Below are 18,824 nucleotides of genomic sequence, written 5' to 3'. Positions count from 1 at the left end.
TTTACTTATCCCATGCAGAACTGCTACAAATCCAGCATTTCCAGTAATAAATGCAATTTTACAGTTCCAAATACCAGTGCCAATGAATATTTTAATTTGCACTCGGAAGGCCCGTATGAGATGTCAGGAAAACGGATGTTGAATCAAAATGATTGAAATCTGTTCTAAACTTGCACGCTAAGCTTGCATGCTGGTGCTGTGGCATAGATGGTTAGAGTGCCTGTCTAGTAAACAGGAGATCCTGAATTCAAATCACAGCAGTGCCTTCAATGGAAATTAACAGCTGGAGTGATGCTCAACATTTCATTGTGAATGCAGTGAATGTTGGCACAATCCCTGCAACACGAATGTTCAAGCTTGCTTTCCCTTGTGTGCTGAAGCACTTTTTTCAAACCTTTTAACTCCCATTTTCCGCTCATCTTCAATTTTGCTCACCTACACCATCTCATTCCCTCCTCGCTTCAGCCTTGTAGAAGGATATCGCGCATTTGAAACTTTAACTCTGTGTCTGGCACCACGGATATCCTCAGATTCTTAAAGATTTTACCCTCTCACTTTTAGTTTCTCTTGCAGATTTGCAGCATCCACGGTATTTTCCTCTGAATGCATAATAGGATTTACCTGAAGAAAACCTGGAGGAACATTTTAAAAGTATAGCAACGACAACAGAGTGTAACGATTGAATGGTTAACTGATTTGCTCTGCCTAAGAGTGACCCTGAGTCGAAAAAATTGCTCAGTTCTTTCTTCACAGATGCTTCCAGAACCGCTGAGAATTTCCATCTTTTCCCCTTTTTCTTTGAGATTTCACATCCGCACTAATTTGCTTTTATATTGAACAATTTATGTTGCTGTACGTTAGCAAGAACAATTCAGGCGGGAGAAATAGCGGTCCGTTTTGCATGAAGATTTGGTGCTGACAAATCTATTTCCACCCAAAAACTTTGAGATTTTGACACTTTGCAACTTGACCGGTTAACCTTACTTGCATTCACACTCTGCCACAACAAACACCGGATGACACCCTTTACTCTCTCTCACAATACAATCTGTGTCTTTGTAGCTTCCCACTTATATTTCACCGAATTAAACGTAATCTTCAAAGCCTTGAAGTGACAGAGCAGGTCCGGGGGTAACAACTGATGTCACATCACAAGTCACTGGTAAGAAGCGAGTAGTTGGTGCAAGTTGAAGAATTTGTGAAAGGAAGCCAAACGGAGGCTGCTGCAATGCCTGCGAGTAAAATGAGCTGGAGAGGCTGCATCACCAAAGAAGGAAATTCAAAACATCCCTCATGAGACGTTGAAGTAACTTATGAGAACCAGCCAAGATTGGGCCTTGGTAGCTCATTCGGTAGAGCTTCAGACTTTTCATATGAGGGTCCAGCGTTCAAGTCCCTATCACGACTCTTACTTTGGCTCAAGACGTTTGCTTCCCAATGAACAACAAAAAAGACGAAGAAAGAATGCAGAACGGGTCAGGGAAAATGGAAGAACGGTGACAATATCATCTTTGCTAAAGAGCAACAGCCATGGAGAATTGTCAAGAATTTGCATCATTTTCAGTTAATGTTAAAATTCTCTCCTGACATTGTCCTGTATTATACCACAATAGATTTCTGGCCATGTTCACTCACTTCCCAATTCGACCAAGCATTTCCTGTTTGTTTACTTATCCCATTCAGAACTGCTACAAATCCAGCATTTCCAGTAATAAATGCAATTTTACAGTTTCAAAGACCAGTGCCAATGAATATTTTAATTTGCACTCGGAAGGCCCGTATGAGATGTCAGGAAAACTGATGTTGAATCAAAATGATTGAAATCTGTTCTAAACTTGCACGCTAAGGTTGCATGCTGGTGCTGTGGCTTTAATGGTTAAAGCGCCTGTCTCGTAAACAGGAGATCCTGAGTTCTAATCTCAGCAGTACCTTCAATGGAAATTAACTGCTGGAGTGATGCTCAACATTTCATGGTGAATGCAGGAAATGTTGGCACAATCCCTGCAACGCGAACCTTAAAGCTTGCTTTCCCTTGTGTGCTGAAGCACTTTTTTCAAACCTTTTAACTCACATTTTCCGCTCATCTTCAATTTTGCTCACATACACCATCGCATTTCATCCTCGCTTCAGCCTTGCAGAAGGATATCGCGCATTTGAAACTTTAACTCTGTGTCTGGCACCACGGATACCCTCCGATTTAAAAAGATTTTATCCTCTCACTTTTAGTTTCTCTTGCAGATTTGCAGCATCCGCGGTATTTTCCTTTGAATGCATAATAGGATTTACCTCAAGAAAACCTGGAGCAACATTTTAAATGTATAGCAACAACAACAGAGAGTAACGATTGAATGATTTACTGATTTGCTCTGCCGAAGAGTCACCCTGTGTCGAAAAAATTGCTCAGTTCTCTCTTCCCAGATGCCGCCAGAACCGCTGAGATTTTCCATCTTTTTCCCTTTTTCTTTGAGATTTCACATCCGCAGTAATTTGCTTTTATATTGAACAATTTCTGTTGCTGTACGTTAGCAAGAACAATTCGGGCGGGAGAAATAGCGGTCCGTTTTGCATGAAGATTTGGTGCTGACAAATCTATTTCCACCCAAAAACTTTGAGATTTTGACACTTTGCAACTTGACCGGTTAACCTTACTTGCATTCACACTCTGCCACAACAAACACCAGATGACACCCTTTACTCTCTCTCACAATACAATCTGTGTCTTTGTAGCTTCCCACTTATATTTCACCGAATTAAACGTAATCTTCAAAGCCTTGAAGTGACAGTGCAGGTCCGGGGGTAACAACTGATGTCACATCACAAGTCACTGGTAAGAAGCGAGTCGTTGGTGCAAGCTGAAGAATTTGTGACAGGAAGCCAAACGGAGGCTGCTGCTATGCCTGCGAGTAAAATGAGCTGGAGAGGCTGCATCACCAAAGAAGGAAATTCAAAACATCCCTCATGAGACTTTGAAGTAAATTATGAGAACCAGCAAAGATTGGGCCTTGGTAGCTCATTCGGAAGAGCTTCACACTTTTATTATGAGGATCCAGCGTTCAAGTCCCTATCAGGGCTTTTACTTTGGCTCAAGACGTTTGCTTCCCAATGAACAACAAAAAAGAAGAATAAAGAATGCAGAACGGGTCAGGGAAAATGGAAGAACGGTGACAATATCATCTTTGCTAAAGTGCAACAGCCATGGAGAATTGTCAAGACGTTTGCTACATTTTCAGTTCATGTTAAAATTCTCTCCTGACATTGTCCTATTTTATACCACAATAGATTTCTGGTCATGTTCACTCACTTCCCAATTCGACCAAGCATTTCCTGTTTCATAGATTATCATAGAATTTACAGTGCAGAAGGAGGCCATTCGGCCCATCGAGTCTGCACCGGCTCTTGGGAAGAGCACCCTACCCAAGGTCAACACCTCACCCTATCCCCATAACCCAGTAACCCCACTCAGCACTCTAAGGGCAATTTTGGACACCAAGGGCAATTTATCATGGCCAATCCACCTAAGTTTGTTTACTTATCCCATGCAGAACTGCTACAAATTCAGCATTTCCAGTAATAAATGCAATTTTACAGTTTCAAAGACTAGTGCCACTGAATATTTTAATTTGCACTCGCAAGGCCCGTATGAGATGTCAGGAAAACTGATGTTGAATCAAAATGATTGAAATCTGTTCTAAACTTGCACGCAAACCCTGCATGCTGATGCTGTGGCTTAGATGGTTAAAGCGCCTGTCTAGTAAACAAGAGATTCTGAGTTTAAATCTCAGCAGTTCTTTCAATGGAAATTAACAACTGGAGTGATGCTCAACATTTCATGGTGAATGCAGAAAATGTTGGCACAATCCCTGCAACATGAACATAAAAGCTTGTTTTCCCTTGTGTGCTGAAGCACTTTTTTCAAACCTTTTAACTCCCTTTTTCCGCTCATTTTCAATTTTGCTCACCTACACCATCGCATTTCATCCTCGCTTCAGCCCTGTAGAAGGATATCGCGCATTTGAAACTTTAACTCTGTGTCTGGCACCACGGATATCCTCAGATTTTTAAAGATTTTACCCTCTCACTTTTAGTTTCTCTTGCAGATTTGCAGCATCCGCGGTATTTTCCTTTGAATGCATAATAGGATTTACCTCAAGAAAACCTGGAGGAACATTTTAAAAGTATAGCAACGACAACAGAGTGTAACGATTGAATGATTAACTGATTTGCTCTTCCGAAGAGTGACCCTGAGTCGAAAAAATTGCTCAGTTCTCTCTTCCCAGATGCCGCCAGAACCGCTGAGATTTTCCATCTTTTTCCCTTTTTCTTTGCGATTTCACATCCGCACTAATTTGCTTTTATATTGAACAATTTCTGTTGCTGTACGTTAGCAAGAACAATTCGGGCGGGAGAAATAGCGGTCCGTTTTGCATGAAGATTTGGTGCTGACAATTCTATTTCCACCCAAAAACTTTGAGATTTTGACACTTTGCAACTTGACCGGTTAACCTTACCTGCATTCACACTCTGCCACAACAAACACCAGATGACACCCTTTTCTCTCTTTCACAATACAATCTGTGTCTTTGTAGCTTCCCACTTATATTTCACCGAATTAAACGTCATCTTCAAAGCCTTGAAGTGACAGTGCAGGTCCGGGGGTAACAACTGATGTCACATCACAAGTCACTGGTAAGAAGCGAGTAGTTGGTGCAAGCTGAAGAATTTGTGAAAGGAAGCCAAACGGGACTGGGGGCATTCTGGCTAAGTTTGCCGATGATACAAAGATAGGTGGAGGGGCAGGTATTATGGAGGAGGTGGGGAGGCTGCAGAAAGATTTAGACAGTTTAGGAGAGTGGTCCAAGAAATGGCTGATGAAATTCAACGTGGGCAAGTGCGAGGTCTTGCGCTTTGGAAAAAAGAATAGAGGCATGGACTATTTTCTAAACGGTGACAAAATTCATAATGCTGAAGTGCAAAGGGACTTGGGAGTCCTAGTCCAGGATTCTCTGAAGGTAAACTTGCAGGTTGAGTCCGTAATTAAGAAAGCAAATGCAATGTTGTCATTCACCTCAAGAGGCTTGGAATATAAAAGCATGGATGTACTTCTAAAGCTTTATAAAGCATTAGTTAGGCCCCATTTAGAATACTGTGAGCAATTTTGGGCCCCACCCCTCAGGAAGGACATACTGGCACTGGAGCGGGTCCAGCGGAGATTCACACGGATGATCCCAGGAATGGTAGGCCTAACATACGATGAACGTCTGAGGATCCTGGGATTATATTCATTGGAGTTTAGGAGGTTGAGGGGAGATCTAATAGAAACTTACAAGATAATGAATGGCTTAGATAGGGTGGATGTAGGGAAGTTGTTTCCATTAGCAGGGGAGACTAGGACCCGGTGGCACAGCCTTAGAATAAAAGGGAGTCACTTTAGAACAGAGATGAGGAGAAATTTCTTCAGCCAGAGAGTGGTGAGTCTGTGGAATTCATTGCCACAGAGGGCGGTGGAGGCCGGGACGTTGAGTGTCTTTAAGACAGAAGTTGATAAATTCTTGATTTTTCGAGGAATTAAGGGCTATGGAGAGAGAGCGGGTAAATGGAGTTGAAATCAGCCATGATTGAATGGCGGAGTGGACTCGATGGGCCGAATGGCCTTACTTCAGCTCCTATGTCTTACGGTCTTATGGAGGCTGCTGCTATGCCTGCAAGTAAAATGAGCTGGAGAGGCTGCATCACCAAAGAAGGAAATTCAAAAAATCCCTCACTGAGACGTTGAAGTAAATTATGAGAACCAGCAAAGATTAGGCCTTGGTAGCTCATTCGGTAGAGCTTCAGACTTTTATTATGAGGGTCCAGTGTTCATGTCCCTATCAGGGCTCTTACTTTGGCTCAAGACGTTTGCTTCCCAATGAACAACAAAAAAGAAGAATAAAGTATGCAGAACGAGTCAGGGAAAATGGAAGAACGGTGACAATATCATCTTTGCTAAAGTGCAACAGCCATGGAGAATTGTCAAGAAGTTTGCTTCATTTTCAGTTCATGTTAAAACTCTCTCCTGACATTGTCCTGTATTAAACCACAATAGATTTCTGGTCATGTTCACTCACTTCCCAGTTCGACCAATCATTTCCTGTTGGTTTACTTATCCCATGCAGAACTGCTACAAATCCAGCATTTCCATTAATAAATGCAATTTTACAGTTTCAAAGACCAGTGCCCATGAATATTTTAATTTGCACTCGGAAGGCCCGTATGAGATGTCAGGAAAACTGATGTTGAATCAAAATGATTGAAATCTGTTCTAAACTTGCACGCTAGGCTTGCATGCAGGTGCTGTGGCTTAGATGGTTTAAGCGGCTGTCTAGTAAACAGGAGATCCTGAGTTTAAATCACAGCAGTGCCTTCAATGGAAAATAACAGCTGGAGTAATGCTCAACATTTCATGGTGAATGCAGATAATGTTGGCAATGTCCCCGCAATGCGAACCTTAAAGCTTGCTTTCCCTTGTGTGCTGAAGCACTTTTTTCAAACCTTTTAACTCGCATTTTCAACTCATCTTCAAATTTGCTCACCTACACCATCGCATTTCCTCCTCGCTTCAGCCCTGTAGAAGGATCACGCGCATTTGAAACTTTAACTCTGTGTCTGGCACCACGGATATCCTCAGATTTTTTAAGATTTTACCCTCTCACTTTTAGTTTCTCTTGCAGATTTGCAGCATCCGCGGTATTTTCCTTTGAATGCATAATAGGATTTACCTCAAGAAAACCTGGAGCAACATTTTAAAAGTATAGCAACGACAACAGAGTGTAACGATTGAATGATTAACTGATTTGCTCTGCCGAAGAGTGACCCTGAGTCGAAAAAATTGCTCAGTTCTCTCTTCCCAGATGCCGCCAGAACCGCTGAGATTTTCCATCTTTTCCCCTTTTTCTTTGAGATTTCACATCCGCAGTAATTTGCTTTTATATTGAACAATTTCTGTTGCTGTACGTTAGCAAGAACAATTCGGGCGGGAGAAATAGCGGTCCGTTTTGCATGAAGATTTGGTGCTGACAAATCTATTTCCACCCAAAAACTTTGAAATTTTGACACTTTGCAACTTGACCGGTTAACCTTACTTGCATTCACACTCTGCCACAACAAACACCAAATGACACCCTTTACTCTCTCTCACAATACAATCTGTGTCTTTGTAGCTTCCCACTTATATTTCACCGAATTAAACGTAATCTTCAAAGCCTTGAAGTGACAGTGCAGGTCCGGGGGTAACAACTGTTGTCACATCACAAGTCACTTGGTAGCTCATTCGATAGAGCTTCAGAATTTTAATATGAGGGCCCAGCGTTCAAGTCCCGATCAGGGCTCTTACTTTGGCTCAAGACGTTTGCTTCCCAATGAACAACAAAAAAGATGAATAAAGAATGCAAAATGGGTCAGGAAAAATGGAAGAACGGTGACCATATCGTATTTGCTAAAGTGTAACAGCCATGGAGAATTGTCAAGAAGTTTGCTACATTTTCAGTTCATGCTAAAACTCTCGCCTGACATTGTCCTGTATTAAACCATAATAGATTTCTGGTCATGTTCACTCACTTCCCAGTTCGACCAATCATTTCCTGTTTGTTTACTTATCCCATGCAGAACTGCTGCAAATCCAGCATTTCCAGTAATAAATGCAATTTTACAGTTTCAAAGACCAGTGCCAATGAATATTTTAATTTGCACTCGGAAGGCCCGTATGAGATGTCAGGAAAACTGATGTTGAATCAAAATGATTGAAATCTGTTCTAAACTTGCACACCAAGCTTGCATGCTGGTGCTGTGGCTTAGATGGTTAAAGCGCCTGTCTAACAAACAGGAGATCCTGAGTTCAAATCTCAGCAGTGCCTTCATTGGAAATTAACGGCTGGAGTGATGCTGAACATTTCATGGTGAATGCCGAAAATGTTGGCGAAATCCCTGCAACGCGAACCTTAAAGCTTGCATTCCCATGTGTGCTGAAGCAATTTTTTCAAACCTTTAAACTCACATTTTCCGCTCATCTTCAATTTTGCTCACCTACCCCATCGCATTTCCTCCTCGCTTCAGCCTTGTAGAAGGGTATCGCGCATTTGAAACTTTAACTCTGTGTCTGGCACCACATCTAACCTCAGAATTTTAAAGATTTTATCCTCTCACTTTTAGTTTCTCTTGCAGATTTGCAGCATCCGCGGTATTTTCCTTTGAATGCATAATAGGATTTACCTCAAGAAAACCTGGAGGAACATTTTAAAAGTACAACAGAGTGTAACGATTGAATGATTAACTGATTTGCTCTGCCGAAGAGTGACCCTGAGTCGAAAAAATTGCTCAGTTCTCTCTTCACAGATGCTGCCAGAACCGCTGAGATTTTCCATCTTTTCCCCTTTTTCTTTGAGATTTCACATCCGCAGTAATTTGCTTTAATATTGAACAATTTCTGTTGCTGTACGTTAGCAATTCGGGCGGGAGAAATAGCGGTTCGTTTTGCATGAAGATTTAATGCTGACAAATCTGTTTCCACCCAAAAACTTTGAGGTTTTGACACTTTGCAACTTGACCGGTTAACCTTACTTGCATTCACACTCTGCCACAACAAACGCCAGATTACACCGTTTACTCTCTCTCACAATACAATCTGTGTCTTTGTAGCTTCCCACTTATATTTCACCGAATTAAACGTAACCTTCAAAGCCTTGAAGTGACAGTGCAGGTCCGGGGGTAACAACTGATGTCACATCACAAGTCACTGGTGAGAAGCGAGTAGTTGGTGCAAGCTGAAGAATTTGTGAAAGGAAGCCAAACGGAGGATACTGCTATGCCTGCGAGTAAAATGAGCTGGAGAGGCTGCATCACCAAAGAAGGAAATTCAAAACATCCCTCATGAGACGTTGAAGTAAATTATGAGAACCAGCAAAGATTGGGCCTTGGTAGCTCATTCGGTAGAGCTTCAGACTTTTATTATGAGGGTCCAGCGTTCAAGGCCCTATCAGGGCTCTTACTTTGGCTCAAGATGTTTGCCTCCCAATGAACAACAAAAAGAAGAATAAAGAATGCAGAACGGGTCAGGGAAATGGAAGAACGGTGACAATATCATCTTTGCTAAAGAGCAACAGCCATGGAGAATTGTCAAGAAGTTTGCATCATTTTCAGTTAATGTTAAAATTCTCTCCTGACATTGTCCTGTATTACACCACAATAGATTTCTGGTCATGTTCACTCACTTCCCAGTTCGACCAATCATTTCCTGTTTTTTACTAATCCCATGCAGAACTGCTACAAATCCAGCATTTCCAGTAATAAATGCAATTTTACAGTTCCAAAGAATGTTTTAATATGCACTCGGAAGGCCCGTATGAGATGTCAGGAAAACTGATGTTGAATCAAAATGATTGAAATCTGTTCTAAACTTGCACGCTAAGCATGCATGCTGGTGCTGTGGCTTAGATGGTTAAAGCGCCTGTCTTGTAAACAGCGTGATCCTGAGTTCAAATCTCAGCAGTGCCTTCAATGGAAATTAACAGCTGGAGTGATGCTGAACATTTCATGGTGAATGCTGAAAATGTTGGCGCAATCACTGCAACGCGAACCTTAAAGCTTGCATTCCCTTGTGTGCTGAAGCAATTTTTTCAAACCTTTAAACTCACATTTTCCGCTCATCTTCAATTTTGCTCACCTACCCCATCGCATTTCCTCCTCGCTTCAGGCTTGTAGAAGGATATCGCGCATTTGAAACTTTAACTCAGTGTCTGGCACCACGGATAACCTCAGAATTTTAAAGATTTTATCCTCTCACTTTTAGTTTCTCTTGCAGATTTGCAGCATCCGCGGTATTTTCCTTTGAATGCATAATAGGATTTACCTCAAGGAAACCTGGAGGAACATTTTAAAAGTATAGCAACGACAACAGAGTGTAACGATTGAATGATTAACTGATTTGCTCTGCCGAAGAGTGACCCTGAGTCGAAATATTTGCTCAGTTCTCTCTTCCCAGATGCCGCCAGAACCGCTGAGATTTTCCATCTTTTCCCCTTTTTCTTTGAGATTTCACATCCGCAGTAATTTGCTTTAATATTGAACAATTTCTGTTGCTGTACGTTAGCAAGAACAATTCGGGCGGGAGAAATAGCGGTCCGTTTTGCATGAAGATTTGGTGCTGACAAATCTATTTCCACCCAAAAACTTTGAGATTTTGACACTTTGCAACTTGACCGGTTAACCTTACTCGCATTCACACTCTGCCACAACAAACGCCAGATGACACCGTTTACTCTCTCTCACAATACAATCTGTGTCTTTGTAGCTTCCCACTTATATTTCACCGAATTAAACGTAACCTTCAAAGCCTTGAAGTGACAGTGCAGGTCCGGGGGTAACAACTGATGTCACATCACAAGTCACTGGTGAGAAGCGAGTAGTTGGTGCAAGCTGAAGAATTTGAGAAAGGAAGCCAAACGGAGGCTGCTGCTATGCCTGCGAGTAAAATGAGCTGGAGAGGCTGCATCACCAAAGAAGGAAATTCAAAACATCCCTCATGAGACGTTGAAGTAAATTATGAGAACCAGCAAAGATTGGGCCTTTGTAGCTCATTCGGTAGAGCTTCATACTTTTATTATGAGGGTCCAGCGTTCAAGTCCCGATCAGGGCTCTTACTTTGGCTCAAGACGTTTGCTTCCCAATGAACAACAAAAAAGAAGAATAAAGAATGCAGAACGGGTCAGGGAAAATGGAAGAACGGTGACAATATCATCTTTGCTAAAGTGCAACAGCCATGGAGAATTGTCTAGAAGTTTGCTTCATTTTCAGTTCATGTTAAAATTCTCTACTGACATTGTCCTGTATTATACCACAATAGATTTCTGGTCATGTTCACTCACTTCCCAGTTCGACCAATCATTTCCTGTTTGTTTACTTATCCCATGCAGAACTGCTACAAATCCAGCATTTCCAGTAATAAATGCAAGTTTACAGTTTCAAAGACTAGTGCCAATGAATATTTTAATTTGCACTCGGAAGGCCCGTATGAGATGTCAGGAAAACTGATGTTGAATCAAAATGATTGAAATCTGTTCTAAACTTGCAAACTAAGCATGCATGCTGGTGCTGTGGCTTAGATGGTTAAAGCGCCTGACTCGTAAACAGGAGATCCTGAGTTCAAATCTCAGCAGTGCCTTCAATGGAAATTAACAGCTGGAGTGATGCTGAACATTTCATGGTAAATGCAGAACATGTTGGCGCAATCCCTGCAACGCGAACCTTAAAGCTTGCATTCCCTTGTGTGCTGAAGCAATTTTTTCAAACCTTTCAACTCACATTTTCCGCTCATCTTCAATTTTGCTCACCTACACCATCGCATTTCCTCCTCGCTTCAGCCTTGTAGAAGGATATCGCGCATGTGAAACTTTAACTCTGTGTCTGGCACCACGGATAACCTCAGAATTTTAAACATTTTATCCTCTCACTTTTAGTTTCTCTTGCAGATTTGCAGCATCCGCGGTATTTTCCTTTGAATGCATAATAGGATTTACCTCAAAAAAACCTGGAGGAACATTTTAAAAGTATAGCAACGACAACAGAGTGTAACGATTGAATGATGAACTGATTTGCTCTGCCGAAGAGTCACCCTGAGTCGAAAAAATTGCTCAGTTCTCTCTTCCCAGATGCCGCCAGAACCGCTGAGATTTTCCATCTTTTCCCCTTTTTCTTTGAGATTTCACATCCGCAGCAATTTGCTTTTATATTGAACAATTTCTGTTGCTGTACGTTAGCAAGAACAATTTGGGCGGGAGAAATAGCGGTCCGTTTTGCATGAAGATTTGGTGCTGACAAATCTATTTCCACCCAAAAACTTTGAGATTTTGACACTTTGCAACTTGACCGGTTAACCTTACTTGCATTCACACTCTGCCACAACAAACGCCAGATGACACCGTTTACTCTCTCTCACAATACAATCTGTGTCTTTGTAGCTTCCCACTTATATTTCACCGAATTAAACGTAACCTTCAAAGCCTTGAAGTGACAGTGCAGGTCCGGGGGGAACAACTGATGTCACATCACAAGTCACTGGTGAGAAGCGAGTAGTTGGTGCAAGCTGAAGAATTTGTGAAAGGAAGCCAAACGGAGGCTGCTGCTCTGCCTGCGAGTAAAATGAGCTGGAGAGGCTGCATCACCAAAGAAGGAAATTCAAAACATCCCTCATGAGACGTTGAAGTAAATTATGAGAACCAGCAAAGATTGGGCCTTGGTAGCTCATTCGGTAGAGCTTCATACTTTTATTATGAGGGTCCAGCGTTCAAGTCCCTATCAGGGCTCTTACTTTGGCTCAAGACGTTTGCTTCCCAATGAACAACAAAAAAGAAGAATAAAGAATGCAGAACGGGTCAGGGAAAATGGAAGAACGGTGACAATATCATCTTTGCTGAAGTGCAACAGCCATGGAGAATTGTCGAGAAGTTTGCTTCATTTTCAGTTCATGTTAAAATTCTCTCCTGACATTGTCCTGTATTATACCACAATAGATTTCTGGTCATGTTCACTCACTTCCCAGTTCGACCAATCATTTCCTGTTTGTTTACTTATCCCATGCAGAACTGCTACAAATCCAGCATTTCCAGTAATAAATGCAAGTTTACAGTTTCAAAGACTAGTGCCAATGAATATTTTAATTTGCACTCGGAAGGCCCGTATGAGATGTCAGGAAAACTGATGTTGAATCAAAATGATTGAAATCTGTTCTAAACTTGCACGCTAGGCATGCATGCTGGTGCTGTGGCTTAGATGGTTAAAGCGCCTGTCTAGTAAACAGGAGATCCTGAGTTCAAATCTCAGCAGTGCTTTCAATGGAAATTAACAGCTGGAGTCATGCCTGACATTTCATGGTAAATGCAGAAAATGTTGGCACAATCCCTGCAACGCGAATCTTAAAGCTCGCTTTTCCTTGTGTGCTGAAGCAATTTTTTCAAACCATTAAACTCACATTTTCCGCTCATCTTCAATTTTGCTCACCTACACCATCGCATTTCCTCCTCGCTTCAGCCTTGTAGAAGGATCACGCGCATTTGAAACTTTAACTCTGTATCTGGCACCACGGATAACCTCAGAATTTTAAAGATTTTATCCTCTCACTTTTAATTTCTCTTGCAGATTTGCAGCATCCGCGGTATTTTCCTCTGAATGCATAATAGGATTTCCCTCAAGAAAACCTGGAGGAACATTTTAAAAGTATAGCAACGACAACAGAGTGTAACGATTGAATGATGAACTGATTTGCTCTGCCGAAGAGTCACCCTGAGTCGAAAAAATTGCTCAGTTCTCTCTTCCCAGATGCCGCCAGAACCGCTGAGATTTTCCATCTTTTCCCCTTTTTCTTTGAGATTTCACATCCGCAGTAATTTGCTTTTATATTGAACAATTTCTGTTGCTGTACGTTAGCAAGAACAATTCGGGCGGGAGAAATAGCGCTCCGTTTTGCATGAAGATTTGGTGCTGACAAATCTATTTCCACCCAAAAACTTTGAGATTTTACACTTTGCAACTTGACCGGTTAACCTTACTTGCATTCACACTCTGCCACAACAAACACCAGATGACACCCTTTACTCTCTCTCACAATACAATCTGTGTCTTTGTAGCTTCCCACTTATATTTCACCGAATTAAACGTAATCTTCATAGCCTTGAAGTGACAGTGCAGGACCGGGGGTAACAACTGTTGTCACATCACAAGTCACTGGTAAGAAGCGAGTAGTTGGTGCAAGCTGAAGAATTTGAGAAAGGAAGCCAAACGGAGGCTGCTGCTCTGCCTGCGAGTAAAATGAGCTGGAGAGGCTGCATCAACAAAGAAGGAAATTCAAAACATCCCTCATGAGACGTTGAAGTAAATTATGAGAACCAGCAAAGATTGGGCCTTGGTAGCTCCTTCGGTAGAGCTTCATACTTTTATTATGAGGATCCAGCGTTCAAGTCCCTATCAGGGCTCTTACTTTGGCTCAAGATGTTTGCTTCCCAATGAACAACAAAAAAGAAGAATAAAGAATGCAGAACGGGTCAGGGAAAATGGAAGAACGGTGACAATATCATCTTTGCTAAAGAGCTACAGCCATGGAGAATTGTCAAGAAGTTTGCATCATTTTCAGTTAATGTTAAAATTCTCTCCTGACATTGTCCTGTATTATACCACAATAGATTTCTGGTCATGTTCACTCACTTCCCAGTTCGACCAATCATTTCCTGTTTGTTTACTAATCCCATGCAGAACTGCTACAAATCCAGCATTTCCAGTAATAAATGCGATTTTACAGTTCCAAAGAATGTTTTAATATGCACTCGGAAGGCCCGTATGAGATGGCAAGAAAACTGATGTTGAATCAAAATGATTGAAATCTGTTCTAAACTTGCATGCTAAGGTTGCATGGTGGTGCTGTGGCTTAGATGGTTAAAGCGCCTGTCTCGTAAACAGGAGATCCTGAGTTCAAATCTCAGCAGTACCTTCAATGGAAATTAACGGCTGGAGTGATGCTGAACATTTCATGGTAAATGCAGAAAATGTTGGCACAATCCCTGCAACGCGAACCTTAAAGCTTGCATTCCCATTTGTGCGAAAGCAATTTGTTCAAACCTTTGAACTCACATTTTCCGCTCATCTTCAATTTTGCTCACCTACACCATCGCATTTCCTCATCGCATTTCCTCCTCGCTTCAGCCTTGTAGAAGGATATCGCGCATTTGAAACTTTAACTCTGTGTCTGGCACCACGGATAACCTCAGAATTTTAAAGATTTTATCCTCTCACTTTTAGTTTCTCTGGCAGATTTGCAGCATCCGCGGTATTTTCCTTTGAGTCCAGAATAGGATTTACCTCAAGAAAACATGGAGGAACATTTTAAATGTATAGCATCGACAACACAGTGTAACGATTGAATGATTAACTGATTTGCTCTGCCTAAGAGTGACCCTGACTTCAAAAAATTGCTCAGTTCTCTCTTCCCAGATGCCGCCAGAACCGCTGAGATTTTCCATCTTTTCCCCTTTTTCTTTGAGATTTCACATCCGCAGTAATTTGCTTTTATATTGAACAATTTCTGATGCTGTACGTTAGCAAGAACAATTCGGGCGGGAGAAATAGCGATCCGTTTTGCATGAAGATTTGCTGCTGACAAACCTATTTCCACCCAAAAACTTTGAGATTTTGACACTTTGCAACTTGACTGGTTAACCTTACTTGCATTCACACTCTGCCACAACAAACACTAGAAGACACCCTTTACTCTCTCTCACAATACAATCTTTGTGTCTTTGTAGCTTCCCACTTATATTTCATCGAATTAGACGTAATCTTCAAAGCCTTGAAGTGACAGTGCAGGTCCGGGGGTAACAACTGATGTCACATCACAAGTCACTGGTAAGAAGCGAGTAGTTGGTGCAAGCTGAAGAATTTGTGAAAGGAAGCCAAACGGAGGCTGCTGCCATGCCTGTGATTAAAACGAGCTGGAGACGCTGCATCACCAAAGAAGGAAATTCAAAACATCCCTCTTGAGACTTTGAAGTAACTTATGAGAACCAGCAAAGATTAGTCCTTGGTAGCTCATTCGGTAGAGCTTCAGACTTTTATTATGAGGGTCCAGCGTTCAAGTCCCTATCAGGGCTCTTACTTTGGCTCAAGACGTTTGCTTACCAATGAACAACAAAAAAGAAGAATAAAGAATGCAGACCGGGTCAGGAAAAATGGAAGAACGGTGACAATATCATCTTTGCTAAAGTGCAACAGCCGTGGAGAATTGTCAAGAAGTTTGCTTCATTTTCAGTTCATGTTAAAACTCTCTCCTGACATTGTCCTGTATTAAACCACAATAGATTTCTGGTCATGTTCACTCACTTCCCAGTTCGACCAATCATTTCCTGTTTGTTTACTTATCCCATGCAGAACTGCTACAAATCCAGCATTTCCAGTAATAAGTGCAATTTTACAGATTCAAAGACCAGTGCCAATTAATATTTTAATTTGCACTCGGAAGGCCCGTATGAGATGTCAGGAAAACTGATGTTGAATCAAAATGATTGAAATCTGTTCTATACTTGCATGCTAAGCTTGCATGCTGGTGCTGTGGCTTAGATGGTTAAAGCGCCAGTCTAGTAAACAGGAGATCCTGAGTTTCAATCTCAGCAGTGCCTTCAATGGAAATTAACAGCTGGAGTGATGCTCAACATTTCAAGGTGAATGCAGTAAATGTTGGCACAATCCCTGCAACACGAACCTTAAAGCTCGCTTTCCCTTGTGTGCTGAAGCAATTTTTTCAAACCTTTAAACTCACATTTTCCGCTCATCTTCAATTTTGCTCACCTACACCATCGCATTTCCTCCTCGCTTCAGCCTTGTAGAAGGATATCGCGCATTTGAAACTTTAACTCTGTGTCTGGCACCACGGATAACCTCAGAATTTTAAAGATTTTATCCTCTCACTTTTAGTTTCTCTTGCAGATTTGCAGCATCCGCGGTATTTTCCTTTGAATGCATAATAGGATTTACCTCAAGAAAACCTGGAGGAACATTTTAAAAGTATAGCAACGACAACAGAGTGTAACGATTGAATGATGAACTGATTTGCTCTGCCGAAGAGTCACCCTGAGTCGAAAAAATTGCTCAGTTCTCTCTTCCCAGATGCCGCCAGAACCGCTGAGATTTTCCATCTTTTCCCCTTTTTCTTTGAGATTCCACATCCGCAGCAATTTGCTTTTATATTGAACAATTTCTGATGCTGTACGTTAGCAAGAACAATTCGGGCGGGAGAAATAGCGGTCCGTTTTGCATGAAGATTTGGTGCTGACAAATCTATTTCCACCCAAAAACTTTGAGATTTTGACACTTTGCAACTTGACCGGTTAACCTTTCTTGCATTCACACTCTGCCACAACAAACGCCAGATGACACCGTTTACTCTCTCTCACAATACAATCTGTGTCTTTGTAGCTTCCCACTTATATTTCACCGAATTAAACGTAACCTTCATAGCCTTGAAGTGACAGTGCAGGTCCGGGGGTAACAACTGATGTCACATCGCAAGTCACTGGTGAGAAGCGAGTAGTTGGTGCAAGCTGAAGAATTTGTGAAAGGAAGCCAAACGGAGGCTGCTGCTATGCCTGCGAGTAAAATGAGCTGGAGAGGCTGCATCACCAAAGAAGGAAATTCAAAACATCCCTCATGAGACGTTGAAGTAAATTATGAGAACCAGCAAAGATTGGGCCTTGGTAGCTCATTTGGTAGAGCTTCATACTTTTATTATGAGGGTCCAGCGTTCAAGTCCCTATCAGGGCTCTTACTTTGGCTCAAGACGTTTGCTTCCCAATGAACAACAAAAAAGAAGAATAAAGAATGCAGAACGGGTCAGGGAAAATGGAAGAACGGTGACAATATCATCTTTGCTGAAGTGCAACAGCCATGGAGAATTGTCTAGAAGTTTGCTTCATTTTCAGTTCATGTTAAAATTCTCTCCTGACATTGTCCTGTATTATACCACAATAGATTTCTGGTCATGTTCACTCACTTCCCAGTTCAACCAATCATTTCCTGTTTGTTTACTTATCCCATGCAGAACTGCTACAAATCCAGCATTTCCAGTAATAAATGCAAGTTTACAGTTTCAAAGACTAGTGCCAATGAATATTTTAATTTGCACTCGGAAGGCCCGTATGAGATGTCAGGAAAACTGATGTTGAATCAAAATGATTGAAATCTGTTCTAAACTTGCACACTAAGCATGCATGCTGGTGCTGTGGCTTAGATGGTTAAAGCGCCTGTCTAGTAAACAGGAGATCCTGAGTTCAAATCTCAGCAGTGCCTTCAATGGAAATTAACAGCTGGAGTCATGCCTGACATTTCATGGTAAATGCAGATAATGTTGGCACAATCCCTGCAACGCGAACCTTAAAGCTCGCTTTTCCTTGTGTGCTGAAGCAATTTTTTCAAACCTTTAAACTCACATTTTCCGCTCATCTTCAATTTTGCTCACCTACACCATCGCATTTCCTCCTCGCTTCAGCCTTGTAGAAGGATCACGCGCATTTGAAACTTTAACTCTGTATCTGGCACCACGGATAACCTCAGAATTTTAAAGATTTTATCCTCTCACTTTTAATTTCTCTTGCAGATTTGCAGCATCCGCGGTATTTTCCTTTGAATGCATAATAGGATTTCCCTCAAGAAAACCTGGAGGAACATTTTAAAAGTATAGCAACGACAACAGAGTGTAACGATTGAATGATGAACTGATTTGCTCTGCCGAAGAGTCACCCTGAGTCGAAAAAATTGCTCAGTTCTCTCTTCCCAGATGCCGCCAGAACCGCTGAGATTTTCCATCTTTTCCCCTTTTTCTTTGAGATTTCACATCCGCAGCAATTTGCTTTTATATTGAACAATTTCTGTTGCTGTACGTTAGCAAGAACAATTCAGGCGGGAGAAATAGCGGTCCGTTTTGCATGAAGATTTGGTGCTGACAAATCTATTCCCACCCAAAAACTTTGAGATTTTACACTTTGCAACTTGACCGGTTAACCTTACTTGCATTCACACTCTGCCACAACAAACACCAGATGACACCCTTTACTCTCTCTCACAATACAATCTGTGTCTTTGTAGCTTCCCACTTATATTTCACCGAATTAAACGTAACCTTCAAAGCCTTGAAGTGACAGTGCAGGTCCGGGGGTAACAACTGATGTCACATCACAAGTCACTGGTGGGAAGCGAGTAGTTGGTGCAAGCTGCAGAATTTGTGAAAGCAAGCCAAACGGAGGCTGCTGCTATGCCTG

At 41.7% G+C, this 18,824-nt stretch overlaps 7 non-coding genes across 7 annotated transcripts; all 7 read left to right on the top strand.

Annotated features, from left to right (window-relative positions):
* Positions 1 to 1,857: 1,857 nt before the first annotated feature.
* Positions 1,858 to 1,931, top strand: trnat-cgu (transfer RNA threonine (anticodon CGU)). The gene has a single exon. It is a non-coding gene; the product is annotated as a tRNA-Thr (tRNA).
* A 5,884-nt stretch (positions 1,932 to 7,815) lies between these two features.
* trnav-aac (transfer RNA valine (anticodon AAC)) lies at positions 7,816 to 7,889 on the top strand. The gene has a single exon. It is a non-coding gene; the product is annotated as a tRNA-Val (tRNA).
* Positions 7,890 to 9,450: 1,561 nt separating this feature from the next.
* trnat-ugu (transfer RNA threonine (anticodon UGU)) lies at positions 9,451 to 9,525 on the top strand. Its single transcript has one exon. It is a non-coding gene; the product is annotated as a tRNA-Thr (tRNA).
* A 1,592-nt stretch (positions 9,526 to 11,117) lies between these two features.
* trnat-cgu (transfer RNA threonine (anticodon CGU)) lies at positions 11,118 to 11,191 on the top strand. The gene has a single exon. It is a non-coding gene; the product is annotated as a tRNA-Thr (tRNA).
* Positions 11,192 to 12,783: 1,592 nt separating this feature from the next.
* On the top strand, positions 12,784 to 12,857 carry trnat-agu (transfer RNA threonine (anticodon AGU)). Its single transcript has one exon. It is a non-coding gene; the product is annotated as a tRNA-Thr (tRNA).
* A 1,578-nt stretch (positions 12,858 to 14,435) lies between these two features.
* On the top strand, positions 14,436 to 14,509 carry trnat-cgu (transfer RNA threonine (anticodon CGU)). Its single transcript has one exon. It is a non-coding gene; the product is annotated as a tRNA-Thr (tRNA).
* Positions 14,510 to 17,782: 3,273 nt separating this feature from the next.
* Positions 17,783 to 17,856, top strand: trnat-agu (transfer RNA threonine (anticodon AGU)). Its single transcript has one exon. It is a non-coding gene; the product is annotated as a tRNA-Thr (tRNA).
* Positions 17,857 to 18,824: the final 968 nt, after the last annotated feature.

The sequence above is a fragment of the Scyliorhinus torazame genome, chromosome 4 (assembly GCF_047496885.1).
Source record: "Scyliorhinus torazame isolate Kashiwa2021f chromosome 4, sScyTor2.1, whole genome shotgun sequence".
NCBI classification, from domain to species: Eukaryota; Metazoa; Chordata; class Chondrichthyes; order Carcharhiniformes; family Scyliorhinidae; genus Scyliorhinus; species Scyliorhinus torazame.
The sequence above is the reverse complement of the archived record's forward strand: the minus strand, read 5'-3'. Positions and strand labels throughout refer to the sequence as shown.